The sequence below is a fragment of the Macaca fascicularis genome, chromosome 4, assembly GCF_037993035.2.
Source record: "Macaca fascicularis isolate 582-1 chromosome 4, T2T-MFA8v1.1".
Lineage (NCBI taxonomy): Eukaryota > Metazoa > Chordata > Mammalia > Primates > Cercopithecidae > Macaca > Macaca fascicularis.
Genome location: NC_088378.1, coordinates 131,235,652 through 131,255,799, shown reverse-complemented (window position 1 = coordinate 131,255,799; position 20,148 = coordinate 131,235,652). Strand labels below are relative to the sequence as shown.

General features: G+C 48.1%; 1 long non-coding RNA gene across 4 annotated transcripts in view; it reads left to right on the top strand.

The window, feature by feature from the left end:
* Positions 1–20,148, top strand: part of LOC102141435 (uncharacterized) — a 94,245-nt gene that overhangs the window by 57,724 nt on the left and 16,373 nt on the right. The window lies entirely within an intron of this gene.

Here is a 20,148-nt window from a genome sequence, read left to right as displayed (position 1 = left end):
GGACCAGAGTAGCCACACTTCCCCTTCAGATCATTCCGCATCCATTGGGTGCGGCTCTGAGTCTCTAAAACCTGAGAAACGCCACAGCTAGGAGCCTTTCCTCTCCTCGTTGATTCAAGGAAGTCCAAGAGCCAGGGACGGTGCCCCTCACACTGCCGGGAAGGCCTGACACTCTCTCTCCCCATGGCGCAAGTTGAGGCCAATCCGCTCCTTATTTAGAAAGAGCTGGGACTTAAATGTCAGTGGATGATATGGGAGCAGCATGACAATTACCAGCTTAAACTGAAATAAAGGAAAGAAGGATTAAAAAATGCCCAGCACCCATCAAGCCAGGCCAGAAGAGAAGAGCGAAGCCCTCTGTTTCTACATTAACTCCTCATCAGCGAGGCGCAGGTCAGAAGGGTGGCTGGGGTGGAAGCTGGGGAGGGGAGAGTGGGTGGGAAGCTGAAGGAAGGTCAGAGGTGGTGCTGACTTGGGCTCCCACACTCTCAAGGAGGGGACCCAGAAGGCCCCCTGCTCCTTTTGGCAGTACACTCAGGGGTTGGTTGGACCTGTGGTTCCAAACTAGGCAGACTGAGTTCAAATCCCAGCTCCTCCACTAACTAGCTCTGTGATTGTCCCAACTTCCTCAACCTCTCTGAGTTTCAGTTTCCTCATTTAGACCAGTGGGATGATGATAATTCCTCTTAAGATTAAATGGGGTAGTGCCTGTATGTCACTGGGCATGCAGCGATACTCAGCAAATGATGCCTCTGCCAGTCAGATGCAGTCAGGAGCTAAGAGCCAGGTACAGCGCAGATCACGCCTAATTCCATTACCCCCAGTCGTTGAGCTGCAGATAGTCTCTTTTATTTTAATCTTTCTGTAGGGGGAATGTGTGGTGCTCAGATGTAGGTCCAGCAGGAACTTGGCACCTTTGCAGCAGCCTCAGCCTCTCCTTTCTCTTGGGTGCAGGGCTCAGCTGGGCAGGCGCTCCAGGACCAAGGCCTGGGCCCTCATCTTGGAGCCCCTCTGGGTTGCTGCAGCATCTCCTCTTTTCAGGGTGAACTGCTCTGGGGGCTGGGCGATGGTGGAGATGCACCCCACAGGGCCAAGACAGCCTGGGCACTTTCCCCAGGAAATTCTTGACACTCTGCACTTTTCCACTTGGCCTCCTTTAAAGGGACTGCTCATCTGGCCTCCCCTGGATGTACTAGAATTGGCCCCACAGGCTGACCCAGCTGGACCCCAGGCTCTGGGTGAGCGGTGGCCTGGATTTGTTTACCCATCTCCTTCAACTCTCTACAGGGGAGCAGCCCTTGGTTTCTGAACAGGGGCAGTTCTAGGTCACCTTTGAAAGGACCTGCTGGGATTTCTGCAATGCTCCCCTCCGGCATCCACAGCGGGTCACTGAAGCCCAGCTGATGGTCTGTCCCTGCCTATCCTGAGAGCCTCTGCCCCTGAAGCTGGCAGTTTTTCTCAACCACATCACATCCTCATCACAGCCACCAGGGTCAGAGTCTTCTTTGGCCTCTGAATCAGGCCCAGGCTCCTCCTTTGTTCAGCCCAGCATCCACCTGTCCCAGCCGTGTCCTATATATCAATCAGCATTCTGTGTAGAAAGCAGAAACGCCCAAAGGATCCAGCAGAAAGAGATTTAATAAGGGAAATAGTGACTTACAGAGTGATCAGAGGTCCTAGACAAATGAAGGTCAGGACCACTGCTAGGCTTTAGGCTTAAGGTCACATCCCCACAGCTGTGAGCCTGAGACCAGGAGACAGCTGCTGCCCCTGCAAGGACCACTGGTGTGGCTCCAGCTGCCCTGCATTCAGGAAGCTGGTGACAAGACCGTGGATATACCAGTTGCTGCAAATCCTCACGTTGGCAGGAGCCCGCGGACCGTCCAACACACTGCAGAGGAACGCCTCTGCTCTCTGCCACTGTCCAGAGCTCATGGAAATGCCTCTTGTTGACAAAACCGAAACTGCAGCCAGATCCAAACAGCAAGAAACTCTGGGAAATGTCATTTTTGTCCTGCTAGCCCCTGTGATACAGAAGGAACATAAAGGGTATGAAACAATGCTAAGTGCTGGTAGACAATACCCAGCACAGCCCAGAACTCACTCAGACCCCAGCTGGCCCGCAGTCCCGGCCTGCTGTAGCCCCACCCAAGCCTATGGCTGGTGCTGACTCCTGCCTCTGCTGCATCGCCCCACACAGCCTCTGTCCCTTCGACAGGTGGAGGACTGGCCCCCTCCATTCCCCAGCCCACACCCAGCTCCTTCAGCTAAGGTCCTCCTAACCCCAGCATAGCTCCCGGGCCTTCCTGGGGCCTTTTTGGGATGGAACCAATCCAAAGGCTGGCTCCGCTGGAGGCTGGCTTGGGACTCAGATGCCTGTGTTCTAGCTGTGAACACAGAATGTCTGTGAGCCACATTCCCAGAGTACATTCACCTGGGGGTCTCGTCCAGCTGTGAGGTTCTGAGATTTCTAAGTATCTTTCTTTATAAGCAGAGTGGACACGGACACACACACACACACACACAGTCCTCAGGGAGCTACAGCTTTGCTGAGTCAACCCAGAGTCACTGTCCAACTCTCCTCTGGAAACGTGGGCAGAAATAGGTGCTGAGGGAGGAGGGGTGGCTGAAGCAGAAGGCTGAAGCACATCCCCCACCACTGACTTCTGGCTTGAGTGGGCTGGGAAAACCCGCGGAGGACAGGCTTGGGGAGGACAGAGGAGGCTGGGGCGAGAGACGTGGTAAGGGCAGAAGTGAAGCACTCAGGCCACACGAGAGGAAAAGCTACTGTCTGTGCTGAGCTGGACCTAGGGGCTCAGCCCCCAGCCTCCCTGCTGTCCCCTGCTTAGCATCGTCTCAACTAGACCTCTCCCAAAGCAAAGCTACAGCCATGCCAATGACCTTGAGCTGCACATTCAGCTTAATCCGCATCAGTGTCAGAGTGAAGGCCTTGCTGTCAGTCCAGGATATTTATAACCCGCTTGCCAGGTCCCACTACCTGGCGGCCGCCAGGAAACTAGGCCACAGGAGCCACAGAGGAGGCAAGCCCTCCCCCAACCCCAATCCCAGCCTCAGACGGCTCTTCCGTGGCTGTTGGCACCCGCCCTGGCTGTGTGCCTCCTCCCCATGTCCCTGCTCCCTGCTGGCGATCAAAACCCACCAGAGTTCCCAATGCCTGGGGGCATGTCCACAGGCCTGAGTACAATGTCCATGGCTTCCACTTACCACTGTCTTCCCTGCCCACTCCTTGTGGCCATGTGGTGTGGTCACGAAGGCTCCGCCTGCCTGGGGTCAGGTGCCGGTTCCACTGTTCTCTGTGTTGACCTCAATAATCTTGTGTGACTTTTCTGTGTCTCAGTTTTCTTATCTGTAAAATGGAATTAATAATGAAGACTCCATGAATAAAAGGCTCAGAATGGTGCCTGACACATCGTAAGGGCTCAGTGTGTGCCAGCTTATCTAGAAAGGTCTATCAGATAGCAGCAGAAGCCCCAGGGCCAGGCTGTTCAGGTTCAAATCCTGGTTTGGCCACTCACTGGCTCTGTGACCTTGTGCCCATTAATTATCCGCTCTGAGCCTTAGTTTCTTCCCATGATATGGTTTGGATGTTTGTCCCCTCCATATCTCATGTTGAAATGGGATCCCCAATGTTGGCAGTGGGGCCTGGTGGGAGGTGTTTGGGTCATGGGGGCGGATCTCTCACGAATGGCCTGGTGCCCTTCTTGTGGTAGTGAGTGAGTACTCGCTCTGAGTGCTTGCGAGATCTGGTTGTTTAATAGCACGTGGGACCTCCCCCTTCTCTCTCGCTCCCTCTCTCGCCGTGTGACACACCTGTTCCTGCTTCATCTTCCACCAAGAGTAAAAGCTTCCTGAGGTCTCACCAGGAGCAGATACTGGGCCATGCTTCCTGTGCAGCCTACAGAACTGTGAGCAGATTAAACTTTTTTTGTTTTTAAATAAATTACTCAGCCTCAGGTATTCCTTTATAGCAACACAAAAACCATGTAAAATCAGAAATGATAATAGTATCTACCTCATGGAAGTGTAAGGATTAAATAAGCTAATCTGTAAAGCTCTGAGAATGGTGCCTGGCACACAGTAGGTGGTCAATTAATATTAGCTCTGATAATGATAATGATTAGCATCATCATCATCATCGTTTATTCTGGAATGATTTTCTCCCAGCCAGGCTGCCCTCTCTTCTTCTTGCCTCCACACTTTAGCTGACACAAACGTTCCCCTTACACACACTCTCTCTTCTTCCCTCCCAATTCAAACTTTGCGTTTCTTTCAAGCCTTACCTCCTCTATGCAGCCTTCCTTGACCATTTTGGTAAGCTTTGCACTGTCTTCCTCACCCAAACCACCTTAGACCAGATCCCCCACGTGATTCCCGTGAGTAAACCTAGACTCCAGACCCTGAAGGCAGAGGCTCTGCCAAGCCCACTTCTCCTTCCTGCTTTATGCTGAGCTAACAGCGGTGAGATCAAAGATGTTGTGGATCAGACGTGTCCTTGTTGAGTGTCCAGGGCCCTCCACTCTGGGCAGGGGTCTGATTCCTGGGATGAAGGTACAGTGTGTCCTGGCCCTCAAGAGACAGGTGTGTGTGTGGGCGTGCACGTGCACGCCCACACACACACCTACACGCTTGTGACCTGTAAAGTAAAACCTAGTCATTTCCCCAGAAATAATCCCACATTCTGGCCACTGACCACCAAAATGCATTTTTTCCCAATCCCAGTCATTTTCTGGATGTTCTCAGTTTGAGAGAGGACCAGGCCTGTATGCTGTGTCCTAGGGGTGGACCCGAAACCCTTCCCCACCAGAAAAGGGCAGGTAGGAAAATGTCTTCCTCGGACACCCAGGCACAACAAGCCCAGGGACACAGGGCTCAACACGGGGGGAGGGCAGAGGGGGCGGGCGCGAGGATCTGGCTCAAACACCACAGTCCTTTCCTTGAGGAAGAAAGCAGCACTCCAGTGTCACTGTGTTCCCCGTATTGAAGGCCTAATAAACAGCAGGTCAGCCCAGCAGGTCAGTGGTTCTGACCTGGCACTGTGGCTGTGTCCGGCACTCTCAGCCTCGGCCAGTCAGAGGCTTGCTGACACTGCCTCCTTCCTCCCCTCCTCCCCACAGGCCTATCACTGCGGAGAGCTCTCCTCCAACCTCCTCCACTGCCTCCCCAGCAATTTCCTCTCCTCTCAGGGGCGGCCTGGCCAGGATCAATGTTGCTCAACCTACAGGGGCTGCCTTTGGTGGGAGCCCCCCTTTTTCCTATGTGCTGGGGGAAGGGGTGGGGGATAGGAAAGGGGCTCAGCAGGGTTGGGGAGGGGTCCTTCCTCGGTACTCACTGTCCCCTCTGGGGGTTGAGGGCGGTTACAAAATGGATGAGGATGGGAAGAGGCCCTCCTGCAGTGCCCTGTGCTTGGCCCTCAGGCTGTCCCCTTACCCATCTTCCCGCTCTAGTCTAAGAGCACCTAAAAAGGAGTCTCACTGTAGCTCTCATGACCCATAACTGAAAATTAATCCCTTCCACGTCCTTTCTAAGTTATCCCAGAGAATATGACATGTCAAAAGCACATTTGTCTAATGGAAGGACCCCAGGCCAGGGGAGAGGGGCGTTGGGGAGAGAAGCCTTAAAAAATCCAGCCAAGCATCTGTGGTTTGTGCTCCATGTAAAGTGAAATGTGGGCATTTCTTCCACTAAACGGCATGGGAATAAGTGTAGTGATACTAGCTGGCATTTATACAGCACACTACAGTTACAAGATCCTTGCCCCACCCTCTCAGTTTGTTACCCTTCTGCATTGCAATAGAGCAAGGGAAGGCTGTTGAACCCCCTTTGACGTGGAAGGAAACAGAGCCTCAGAGCAGCTAGGAAGGGGGGATCAGAGGCTGTTTGTGCCCCACCTAGATGTCCTTTACCAACTGGGCACTCACTCCAGGCTGCTGCAGTGTTGGCTGCTAATAGCTCATAACTATACCCTTCTCCTCCACATCGCCTTAGCCAGCAGGAGCCACTTCCCTGGGAGATGCTTTGGAGGTTAAGCCCTCTACCGTAGCCCCTTCTCCGGGAATAACCTTTAGCTAAGGCCTGACTGCTGTAGCGACAGAAACACCACCCTCTTGTCTTCAGGTAGAACAAACTCCATGCGCTGTACATGCCCCAAAGCCCCTGTGGGTTTGGCCCAGCTAGACCTCCCCTGAAGTGGCATCTTTGTCTGGACCCTTCTGCTGCTCCATCATGCCCTACAATCCCTCCCAGCTTCTCTGCAAGCACTCACTCAACAAACCACACGCTGGAATATCCTCTCAAACCCTGCTTCTAGGGAACCAGACAGAGGGCTAGTACACAGGGCTTCAGATCCTGAATCCGGATGTTCCTGAGACAGTCTGGTTCCTAAGCATCCTGTGGGTGTCTGTTGTGGTGAGAACCTTGCTTTCTTCCAGGACCTCAGCTCCCTCCCTCTCCTCCTGCCAGGGCAGAAGCTGGTTCTTAACACTTTGACTGTGAACTGAGGGATGAAGCTGCCCAAAGCCCCCGGCACCTCCCAAACCCCACTGAAAGCTCCCTCTCTCCCGCTCCCACCCCAGCTGTGTTAGCCAACACCATGACTCAGGCCCCATCCCCACAGCCCTCCACGGGCCCCCAGATTGCTACCCAGTGCCCTGGCATGTTAAGCAGTACAGATGGCAATTAACTGCGTGACAGGAAAATAGCCCGACACTAATTACTTCAGGGACAAGGCCGGGGACCATTAATAAGTGATGAAGGAGTCTTTCCAGAGGCTCTTTGGCTGGCCCCTGCACCAGCCTGCAGAAGGCTGGAGACTGATGAGGACCCTTCCCCACGCAGAGCTCAGTGGTGTGGGTGGGCAGTGAGACAAGTGTCAGTGCCGAGGGAGATGCCACACATTTTCCAGGGGAAGTCAAGCCGCTCTCCCCAGCAGTTAAATTGACAACTGTTAAGGAGACAGTCCTCATCCTTCAGACAGGCAGAAAGCAAACAACAGTGGTTCCCTGGATCTTCTCTGATGAATAATTGATTGTAGAATGCAATCTCATGAATGAATTCCGGAAGAATCCCCAGTCAGCCCCTTCTACACTCTCACATCTGCCTCCCCTTCCCTGGCCCAATCCAAGAGGCAGGCACAATTTCCATTTTCCTGAAATGATTCTGTTTCCTCTGTGCCTGCTTCTAACGTGGCCCCCGGGACAACTCCCACGAGGAGCAGCAGTCAGAGGCCAGGAACGAAGGATGGCAGGCCCAGATGGAGGGCTGAACCACGCCGGGTCAGCCCTGGGCTTTGACGGTGTCTCTCTCCAGCAGCGTATCACAGCAAGGCAGGGAGAGGAGAAAAGCGTCGTACATTCAAAAACCCTTTCATGTGCCAGAGTGAATGCAAATGCAGACACCCTCACACTCACATGTACACACTGACACACATACCCACTCTCGCACCCACACTGACACACACATGCACAGACACACTCAACACACATGCACACTGACACACTCACACATACACACACACTCTTGCATACACACCAACACATTCACACATGCACACTGACACACTTATATATACATGTGGACTGACACATACTCATGCACACCGACACACACTGACACACAATTGCTCTTGCGTATACATTCACACTGACATACATATGTACTGACACACTCTTACACAGACACACACACAGATGCACACCCACACATACACTGACACACACTGACAAACTCGTACACTGACACACACATACATATGCACTGACACACACACATTCAGTTACACTGACACACTAACAAACACATGCACACTGACACGTACACTGACACACATACACACATACAGTGACACACATACACACTGACACACAAATATGCACTGACACATGCTCACATTCACATAGCCTCACACACACACACACTGATACACACATACTGACAACACACACACACTGACACATTCTTCCTCACACACCCTCTCACACTCAGATGTACGCACTGACACCCACACAGGCACACATACACACACTGACACACATATGCATATGCAGTGACACATGCTGACACACATATACACACTGACACACACACATGCACACGGATACACACTCCTACACATACGTGAACACTGACACACTCTCATTCTCCCTCACACACATTCACACTCTCACACTGACCATATACTCACACTCACACATTCTCACACACACACTCTCACACTTACGTACACACTGACACACAAGCCCTTTCTCTCACACACACACACACACACACACCCACTTGAACAGACAGGGGCTCCCATACTTTAAGAGCCGAAGTAGGCCGGGCGCGGTGGCTCACGCCTGTAATCCCAGCACTTTTGAGAGGCCAAGGTGGGTGAATCACGAGGTTAAGAGATTGAGACCATTTTAGCCAACATGGTGAAACCCTGTCTCTACTAAAAATACAAAAATTAGCTGGGGGTGGTGGTGCACACCTAGAGTCCCATTTACTTGGGGGACTGAGGCAGGAGAATCGCTTGAACCCGGGAGGCGGAGGTTGTAGTGAGCTGAGATCGCGCCACTGCACTCCAGCCTGGATGACAGAGCAAGACTCTGTCTCAAATAAATAATTTAAAAACAGAGCCTAAATATGAAGGAGATATTTATGGGGGAAGAGATATTTGCTTCACAAAAGGATTTGCAACAGGGATTCTTTCAGTAATAAGAAACCAAAGTGCATTGAAAATGGAATTTGATTTACAAAAATGTGATTTCTCTGTAAATTTTCAGAAGCCCATGCCTTGTAGGGGATGGATGTGTGCTTGTAAATATGCAGAACTTGTCAGTGCCCCTCTCCGTGTAGTTCGGGAGAGGGGCAGGGATGTCAGATGGAAATCCTCGCCAAGCCTGCTGGCTACACACTCAGGGGTCTGATGGCAATCCAGCTTGGAGGACCACAGACACCATCTCCTTCTGCACCTCCAGCTTGCAAAGAGGAAACCAAACACTTTATTCCCACGGCTACCACAATCCAAAAATGCAAGGTGTGTTGTGCTCAAAAGATCTTCATCTCCAAATGTTTTCCTTTTATCCCCTAACTCACTAACCAGCCCAGCCTCCAGTGGATGTTTTGAGTGGGGTTAACTAAGAAATATCAGTTATCTCAACTGACTTCTTCATTGATGACTGATGAAAAAAATGAGGCAGAAGCTGCCCCAAACCAGCACCTACTAGACCCTGTGCCCTCCAGCCTTCATCCTCACCAGCCATCCCCATAGTTGTACGAGGCCGAAGCCAAGATAAAAGGCTCTGGGCAGCACAGTCGCGCGGTCCTGTCTCTTCCAGCCCCATGTCTCCCTCCCTCTCCCCGCTTCACTCACCTTCTTTCCCTGCTGGAAGTGAACAGATGAGTCATTTGAACTTTAGCTCCCTCGGCTGCTTTTCTGGATGAGTTTGGAACTCACTCTTTTTGGGTAAGGACCCCACCCACTAATTAAGACCCCTACCCTTAGGAGACAACTCCTGTGCTGGACACTAAACTAGGGTCTCACAGGACTGTCTTGGTAATGCCTTAAAGGCACTGGACGCCTAGGGACTTGAAGACACACCAGGGAGTAAAATTCAGGTCTCTGATAATTTCCAGCACTTGTTCCAACAGACAAATGGACTCTTCTTCAAATTTAAGCTCCTTTCTTGTAATAACAATAAGGCTGATCGCAATAGCCTTATTTTAAAAAATAGTGTCTGTTTGTTTGTTTTTTAAAAAACACAGCTGATGTATATGCCAGCTATTGTTCTAAGCCCCTTACATATGTGAACCCATTCTCTCATCGCCATAATGCTCTCTAAAGGAAGTACGGTCATTACCCCTCAGAGGCCCAGAGAGGTTCGGTAACTCCCTCAAAGTCACACAGCTAGTAAGCGACACAGGAGGGAATTGAGTTCTGACTCCCTGAGCCCTGCAGACATCTCTATTTCTGACCTCAGCTCCTGCCAATCTTTCCCCACCCCCACCCTCTTCTCTCCAGCTACAAACACACCAAGCCCATTCCCCACAAGGCTTCTGACTTTGCTGTTTCCTCTGCCAGGAAGGCTCCACCTCCAGCTTATCCTGTCTCCTCAGTTGGACCTTGCCTGACAACCCCATCTAAAGTAGCCACCGTGGCCACCCCCACCCTCACCCACCTTCCATTTACTAGGCATCGATCTGCTGTCATTCCATCAGCATTCCTCACTACCTCAAATGATCTTATCGTTGGTTTACTGATTCCACCACAATGAAAACTGCACATGTGCAGTGATTCTGCCCCTCCTCTTCACTACTGTGCACTTTGTAACACCTTGGCTTGGCACAAACTGGGCATGCAATAAAGACTGATTGATCAAGGAGTGCTCTATTCACAAACCAATATGCACACCCACTCACGTGCACACACACTGCACACTGGCGTGTGCATGGGAATGCATTCACATTAGACCACAGGCAGACGCCATGTCAGTGATACAGTCCTCTGCAGTGTAACACTGATAGATGTGGTGAGGCTAGACTGACATAAATGGGCTTTCTAGCAGTAGATGCTAAGAAACAGAATTCCTCTGAGGACAGATCCATAATTACCCAGCCTGGAAGAATGCAAAACAGAAAATAGAGCCTCTGTGTAGGAGCCCCAGCATCTCTACCACCTGGTCCAGGCCTTTTGTGTTGGTTGCCTGGAGAAATGGAAGACGATTAAAAGGTGTGAGAAACTGGTCCCTTCAGAGTCCTTGGAAGGGGAGGGCGCTAGACCAGTTGCTCTAGTTACTGAATTGAGCTTGCTAAATATAGCTGGCTCAGACGTGGGGCATTGAGGAGGCAGGTCTGAAATCAGATGGGGTGGAAGGGGCTTCCCAGTTCCCTGCCCTCGGCCTTATACTCCCACCCCAGGCCCAATTTGTAGTGAGGGGATGCCCTTGACATGGAGGTGGAGAAAGAGGGAGAAGCAGATGCCTAAGCTTATGGTTGTTCTGATCCAGTGCCTGGCATTCCATTCTGAATGGCAGATATCTGAGGTCAAGGTACAGCCAAACTCTAGCAGATAGGACCCTTGTTCTATGGTACTCAGGCTTGATCAATTTCAATGCTGCGCAAAGCCTTCCTGTGTGCATGTGTGAGTGTGGTTCCTAGAGTAGGAGGGGCAAGAAGGTAAATATGACGTCTTTACAGAGCAGAAGCATGGGGGTGTTGGTGAGAGCAAAACTCTGGAGCTGTCGCTAGTGGCATGGGCTGGATGGGGACTACCTCCTCAGCCCAGCAGATTCCCAAAGCCCTGCTTCCACAGAAGAAGATTCCTAGAATCATGTAGTAGGTGGAAAGGGCTGAGAAAAGCTCTCCATAGCAGAGGGCCTGTGGAGCCCAGGCCCTCCGAGACATTTGGCAAGCCAGGGTGCATGCCTCTGGAATCACCCCACTGCCAGGTGCCCAACACACACCTCCCCCCTTGTCCTCTTGGGCAATCCCAGCCTTTGGAGCTCCTGGTTCCAAAAGCTCTTCCCTAGCCCCAGGTGATGTTCCCCTGGACTCTTAGCCAGAAAGCCTTAGAATGGTCCTGAGAGCACCCACTGTGGTGGCCTGAGATTCTCCTTATCAGCTCATGAATAACCATCTGACCCAGGCCCTACCAGCCCAGAGACCTTGTCTGTAAAATGGGAACTACAATGACCTCTTCAGAGGTTATTCTGAGGGTGAAACGAGAAATGTCAGTAGAGCATCCAGCACAGGTTACAGGTCCAGTCAGCAAAGATGGCATTAGAATGTTTGCCATATTTTCTTTCTCTCTTCTCTTTGTGTCTCTTTGGATTCTGTATTTCCTACAGGAAGGAGATGTGGCCAAACTGTGATGTTGCTTTCTACCTCCTTGAACTACCCTAAGAAGCTTCCTTCTCCACCCCTATCTCTAGTGAAAGCCTTCACCAACCCCCCATGTTGTTGCATATGGCGGGATTTCCTTCTTTGCTAAGGCTGAATTCTACTCCGTTGCATGTATATTCCACTTTTCTTTAACCGCTTCTTCGTTAATGAACACCCAGGTCGCCTCCACATCTTGGCTGTTGTGGCTAGTGCAATCAACATGGAAGTGCATGTTTGAGATCCTGATTTTAATTCCTTTGGATGAATACCCAGGAGTGGGATTGCTGGATTCCACTTATATGAAGTATCTAAAATAGTCCAACTCACAGAAGCAGAGAGTGGAATGGTGGTTGCCAGGGACTGGGAGGAGGGGGAGATGGAGAGTTGCTATTCAATAGGTACACAGTTTCAGTTATGCAAGGTGAATACATTCTAGAAATCTGCTGTACAATGTTGTTGTACATTGTTATAGTTAACAATACCTTATTGTACATTCAAAAACTTGTTAAGAGAGCAGATCTCAAGTTAAGTGTTCTTAATACAATAAAAAAAAAATGATCAAAATCACAATGCCCCATTCTGCTGGTTTCTGTGTGGGAGGCTGATTGATCTTGCTGCCTAGTTGGGGACAGTAAGCTGGGCTGTACCTGACACTGTATTGCATCAGTGTTGCTCTTCCTGCTGCTGCCTTTCTTCCAGATGTCTCCTTTCTTGTTCTTTCACAAGAATCAAAGCCTGTGATTATTGGTCAAGCAAGAACACAGGGCAGGAGACAACCTCACCCATCGAAAGAAATGCATGCAGAAAAGCCACCTTTTCCAGTTCTGGGGAGCAACCACCTGACCCTACCCAAGCTCCCTCCCGCCTGTCTTATACCATCTGAGCCCCAGGTACCTGTAGAGGGATCTGCTCATAGGACATGGGGCCTTTGTTTCTGCCCGTCCACCACCCAAGGTGTCTAGTCTCCAACTTCAGTGGCGGGGAGAGCTAGGGCACCTAGAGAAAAGCCCCATTGCAGCCTCCTTTCTCGGGGTGAGGTTCTCATGACTGCTCACAGGGAAGGACTGGGATGTGAGCTGGAATCCCAACATGAGGAGAAAGTGTGCCTCCATCCTCCTTGCTCCTCGCTTTCCTTTTCTTCCCTTCCTGCAGCTCAGCTGTTCCCCTCCATTTACATCCATAGCGGGGAAGCTCTTTACCTGGGCAGGCCCCCGATTCTCAGCCAAATGTCCCAGTACTGCCAGTCCTGTCTTGAAGTTGACCCCAGAACATCTTCTCCCGTGGTTCAAAAGGCCTGGCCAGCCACTCTTGTTCCAACAGAGCCACCCTTGCATCAGGATGGGGAGAACAGGGTTCTTGAATGAAGGTTTTATATTGTATTTCTTACTGCTTGAAGTTGTGCTTGGCGGTGAAGAGGATTAAGACAAGAGTTTATTGTTACTTTCCACCCCAACGAGATAGACTGTATCTGAGACAGAAGGAGGATGAGAATAAAAGGGAGGGACTCCCATCTCTCCTAGAGGATCGATGGCCTCCTGTCACCCTGCAGGTTCCCTAGAGCAGAGCTGTGATGTGCTGGGAGTGGGGACCATCTTCTTATGCATGATTATGTTTTGCAGAGGAAGTTCTAGAACACTAAGGAATGGCTTCTTCACCACTGGCACACTGGGCAAGGCTGGGGAGAGCTATGGGGTAGTATTCTTCCCTGGTGTGGTTTCTTGGTGATTGTGCCAAGAATAGTGGAAAGGATGACTCTTGGGTCACAGATGACTGTGGCAGCCGTGCCATCTTCATGTGGGTGGGGAGGTGACTCCCAGGGAATTGGGACCCTATGCTTATGTTGTTTATGTCTGAAGTTATATCAAGGGCTCTTGGATGCCTTTTAGTTGACATTTGGGACAGTGAGGCTCAATTTCCTGCTGGGCCTGGGGGAAGTAAGCAGCTGGCTCCACTTCCTTAGAAATTTTCTCCAGTCTAAGCCCTGACTCATAGCTGGTTTTTCCATTCAGATGATGACCACAGCCCACTCTGGATGCCAAACCTGTCTGTCCTCAGGGATCTAGGAGGGCAAGAGTGGTTCTGGTCAACCTAGGGAAGCCTCACGGGAGACAGGCAGGATTACCCACTCTCCCAAGGCCCTGGCTGAACTCTGACATTCAACATGCCCGGTATTACTGAGGAAAATATTAGTACTCCTTAGCACAAATATCTTACAGAGAATTCTAACATTAGATAAGGAAGACCAGGCTGGATGGCCTCTGAAATACTTGCTGTGCCAGTTCAGTGATTCTAGAACCCAATATGCCCAATGTTATCATTAATATGCTGCCATTGATTACAATGTGCATATAATTAATATAATGGAGGCCGTTAGCACTTCTACTTCTCCAAGTCTATGTGTTATGCATTTAATTACTTTAGCACTTCACAGTTTATAAATATACAACCCCCTGAGCTAGATCTTTCTCCAACGCCATTTTACAAATTAAGGAACCAAGGTGATAGAATAAAACCCCACTTCCCTCACTCACGAAGAGACGAGCAGCTTCCCCCTATCTAGGCTGCTGAAGGACCTTCTTGTTCTCCCCAGGCCACCACCCTATAGCCCACACTGTTTGCCCTCCCCCACAAGCTCACACAACCACATCCCCCAAACTCCAAAGGAGTTTGCTCCCCCAGGCCTCCTTGGTCCTCAGAAAAAACAGTCACTCTTTTTTTTTTTTTAAGAAAGAGTCTCACTTTGTTGCCCAGTCTGGACTACAGTGGTGCAATCTCCGTTCACTGCAACCTCCAACTCCAGGTTCAGGCGATTCTTCTGCCTCAGCCTCCTGAGTAGCTGGGACAACAGGCGTGTGCCACCAAGCCTGGCTAATTTTTGTATTTTTAGTAGAGACAAGGTTTCACCATATGGGCCAAACTGGTCTCGAACTCCTGACCTCATGATCCTCCCACCTTGTCCTCCCAAAGTGCTGGGATTACAGGCATGAGCTACTGTGCCATGAAGTTAAGAATGAAGAATAGTCATTCTTAACTGGACAGAAAGCTAATTTCTTCCTCTTCAAGGCATTAGTTGAGCTTTAATAAATGAGACAAGCAGGTCTGAGAACCACTAAGAGCACCCGTGAATTCTTCTGGCTGTAAGAACCACCTTGAACTGAGTAATTTTCTGGCCAATCCATCCTTGCCCAGGTGGTGTGTTCCTCAGAGTCACAGGTACCTGGTAAATTTGTGAAAACATGCCTGTCTGTCAGCTTGAGAAGTTAATTCTTCAGGGAGGCTTGTAAAGACCTCAAAGTCATGGGCCTATGTTCTTTCATTTCTTACAACACGGGGAAGAGTGTCTAGCATTCAGCAAGTTACTAAATGTGAGTTGTTTTGATTTCTGCATCTCCCTCACATTGCTGCTGGGCTCTGTCTTCTAAAGTTCATGGCCCATGTGTTAGGATCCATGACTTGGGACATGAAGGACTTTTCTGGGTTTCATACTGGGGTAGGAGAATATATTTACTAAAGGCTTACTCAGCCCTGTCCCTTACTAGGACTGTGACCTTGGATGTCTCTTGTTTAACCTTTTTATATCTTAGCTTGTTCATCTAAAACATGAGTCTTTGTGTCATGGGCTTAGTGAGGATTAGTTATCATAGCACATATGAGGTGCTTCGCAGAAGTTGTGTAAAGAAACGCCAGTTTCTCCCTTTCCTACCCAAAAAGCCCCATCTACATTGCTAAGAACCTTCCTTTTTGTAGAGCCTTAGAATAGTCAACTGAGATTAGCAGGAGCCCCACCTCCTGGGCTTCAATCCTTCATCACAGGTGCCATTGCTTGGTCCATCGTGTCCTTGAAACATTTGGTAAAGCCACATCTTAGAGCATCTCCTCCGCTCCCCTCTCCTAGGCTAGCAAACCTAATTCCCTTGAGATCCAGCTTTGTCCCAGCCCCACCCTCCTCCCCTGCCTGTGTCATGGCTGACTCAGGGACCATGACAGGTTTTAGAAGGCCAGTGGCTCATTATCCCTACCCTCTGCACTTTGGCCCCTTGGGCTGGCTTTAGCTCCTCATTTGAGGAGGCCTGGGTGGGGTGATGGGCAGGCCCCAGCCATGGGATATTTACAGAGGGGTCTGGAGCCAGGCTCCCTGATGTGACAGCTGCTGTGTCCTCAAGAGCATGTGCACCCCCATACCTACTGATCCTGGGCTAAAAAGGCAACAGGTAAGAGGGAGGTTATCAGGAGTCCTGAGGTGCCCACAGGTGGCATATGACCCCCAGCCAGGAAGAAAGAGCACCCTGAGGCCAGAATATAGGTTTCCCTTCCTCAGAGTCCTAATCTCTGCTTTGTTGTTGTTGTTGTTGTTGTTGATGCCACATTTACTGCCACTGCTACTCCTCTCTTTCATTCTCTGGTGGCTGGAACATGAGAATGGAGAGAAAGTAAAGAAAACCATCAGGGGTCCCCCCAGGCTCTGAGTTTTAGGAGTCTCCTTATCCACTGCTTGAGCCAGAACCAGAGGTTTTCTTCTGCATCTCTCTGTCTGCACCGTGCTGCTCACTCCTGGGTTTCAGGCCATGCTGAGTTCTGCTCTAGAGATTCCAGAGGAAAAAGTGTGCACAACTCACCAGCAGTTTTGTGGTACTTGGAATCCTGGCTGTTTTCAGCCATCCACTTGCTGGTATTTACTGTTCAGATTATTCAAATAGCTGCCCCATGCACTCTATCGAGGTTGTATCATCAGTGGGAGAGAGAGGCTGCCACATGTTTACTTCCTCTTACCCGGAACAGAACACAGTAAAATGGTAAGGTCCTATCAAGTCCTTCTCCTCCCTCCAGAAGGAAGGAATCAAGCCCTGGCTTATTGTCACATTGTCCCGTATCCCTATAAAAACACAATCACACCTATTCACTTATTCATTCATGTAACAAATATTTCTTAAGCACGGATTCTGGGCTAGGCCCCTTCTAGACACGAAAAAATAGACAAAACTACTGTCAGGCAAGGCAGTAACACCTTATGAACAAGTAATGTCATATATAATATGTGGGTAATAAGTGCCATTGTGAAAAATTCAGGAAGGTAAAAGGATGGGAATGTTTTTTGATAAAAGTGGACAGGTAGGACCTCTTTGAATAGGTAATGATATCTGAAGAGAAGGTTTAAAAAAGGCGATTTCTCCAAATACCTGAGGCATTCCTGGAATGGAAATTGCCAGCACCCTTTAAGAGATGAGGGCACGCTCCTGGCAGGTGTGTGGGAAAGCCAGGAGCCTGTGAGCAGGACTGCAGGTGGCAAGGAATGCAGTTGAGGATGAAGTTGGAGATGGGCAGGAGAGGGAGCAGGTCACATGGGCTATGTAGACTGTGATTAGGACTTTGGCTTTTACTCTAAGTGATCACTCAGCTTGATGCAGAGTGATACTATCTAACTTATAATTCAACAGGATCCATCTGACTGCTATTGAAAGAGATTGGGATAGGGGAGTGGGGCCAAGAAGGAAGCAGAAAAGTCATCTAAAAGACTATTAAAGTAATTCAGGAGAGAGAAAATTGCTTATTGATCCAGGGTGATTGAGGTAGAGGAAGTTAGAAAGGCTTGGGTTCTGAATATATGTCGAAGGTAGAATGGACAAGATTTGACAGAGTAAGCTTGGATAGTGAGAGAATGTGAATGGTCAACTTGGCATTGGCACAGAGACCATCTGGTAATTCCTGTTGACCCAGGTATCTCCTACCTAACATCCCTGACATCATGATATCCAGCCACTTAATGAAGAATGAAGACTCCCTGGAAGAGAGACTTCACTACTTCATACAACAGCCTTTTGCAGGCCTCTAACATTCTTTCCTATGCTCACTCAAAATTCATGTGCCTGTGTCTTTCTCTCACCACTCCTAAAGCAATACAAAGCAGGCCTCCACCACCTCCCACAGGACAGTCCTTGAGATTCCTCCGAGGTTATCCTTGAGACTGATCTCTTCCACAGTTGATGATCCCCATTAATGCTGTTTTCAGGAGGAAGTAGCTCTGGGTTTTCTACTAAGTAAAAGGATCAGGAACTGATGGCCCTCTGAGCTCCTTCTAGAACATCATTCATGAATTTTGATATGTGATTCATGTTCAGGCCATGAATCTAAATTTGGCAAATGCACTCATCTCCATCCTGTTTCTTAGGTGGGAGATAGGAGAGTTAGCTTAGCACATGCTTCCTTACCATTAAGGAAACCACAGCAATTAGAAGAGCCCTTCCTTAGACATCCACCTCCATGTCTCCCCTACTCCATAAGCATCCATACCCACACTCTGGTTTACTGCCCATTATAGTAAATGAACTATCCATATTCCTATTTAAAAGCCATCTCCACTGTTCTACTACATCCTATTCTTTCATACATATTCAAGAAATTGATGTTTCTAACAGGTGAAAGGCACCATGGAATAGAGCTAATTTTTTTAAATGACATACAAGCACTCTATATAAATAAGAGAAAACCTAAATTTATGGAAGAGTCAATGTGCCTGGAAAAATTGACTGAGAATGATTAATTCTGAGACATAGCCTATATAACTATTAGACTATTAAAGAGAAAAAAATACTCATGGCCTCCACACACAACAAGCATGATACCTAGAAAGGTATGAAAATTATATAAGCTTCACAATATTCAAGAAAAATCTGCAAAGCAAGGCAAGAGTGGAACATTATTTTCAAGTAATCAAAGAAAAGTAAATGAACTGTGAGCCATTGCCTTTATTGCAGCAAAACCATCGTTCAGTTATTAAGACTATAGAAAAACAAATGATATATTCAAGGAGTGAGAGAACTTTGTACACATGAACCCTTCTTGGATAATCTGCTACAGGGAAACATTGGCAAAATAATGATGGTGAGCATGTGGTATATTTACTGTAGATCTAAGATTTACATAAGAATCAGGGACAAGGATAGAAAATAATTTATAAGTGTTGTATGTTCTAACAAGGTAGAAAGAATACAACTTAAAATTTGAGCTGAGAATAAAGACAGAAAGAGGAAAGTAGAATAAGATCATTGTTGCATAGAAAACAGGCAGGTGTCAAATTATACCATTTAGAATGAACAATCCACATAGTAAAAGGTTAAGTAAGAAAAAAGATGAATAAAGATATTTTAAAAGGTAACTACTAGAACAAAAATGTACATTTTTTTTAAATCTCAAGGGAAATCTTTTAAAAAGAGCAAGGAAGACATATAAAGAAAGAAACACATAAAAATACATAGAAAAACATTGAAAACAAAGTGATCCAAATTAATTTTAATGAAGAAGAGAATGTAAAAGCTAAGATGGGAAAAGTTATGCTAGCTAAATAGGAATAACTCTAAAGCAGAAGTAGCTACTCTAATATCACCCAATGCAGAATTTAGAACACAGAGCATTAAACAAGAAAAATAGTAGCATTATAATGCAAAAACCAACAATCTATAATAAAATATATTATTTATTAAATAATATCTATGTAATTAAATAATATCGATGTAAGAGATTATACAAAATCCATCTATATGTAAAATAAAAATTACAGCAATGCTAGGATAAATAGAAACAATAATGGTAAGATAGTTTTACACATTACTTTCAGGACAAGAGAAGTCAAGAGAAGTCAGGCAAAAAGTAAATATGGATAGAGAAGACTTAACCAATATCAATGATAAATTAGATTTCATAAATATGTATCAAATGCTATACCCTTTAATAAAGAATATTTTCCCTTCTCAAGCAGAAGTGAAAATTTTATTGAAATTCCTCCTATGTTAGATCACAAAGGAAATATAAGTAAGTTCCATGGTAGGAATATTATAAACAGAATTATCTAATCACAATGCAGTAAAAGTAGAAACAAAAGGCAAAAATTTTAAATGCCTTTCCAGAGGTAAGGGAAAAGAGACTAACTGCACTCTCCAGCCTCAAACAACAAAAACATCTGAAGGAAACATTTAAAACAATGATTTTTAAGATACTGGACATCAAACCATGAAAGACAGTGAACCTGAAAAATTGGAAGACAAATGAGATAGTTCTACAATTTCACCAGCTGAGCCCCTTGAGTGGATTTCCAGGCCTCAGTGCAGGAAAGGGGAGCCCAGGTAGACTCTGACTTGAGGAACTGAAAGTCTGAGAAGATCAGGATGGCCATAGTTCATAGGACAGAGTACCGGAGAGAGGAGAGCGGCAGAGGGTCTCCCTAAAGTATTCAGTGGAATGCGGATCAGTACATACATGCAAGGAACTACCCAA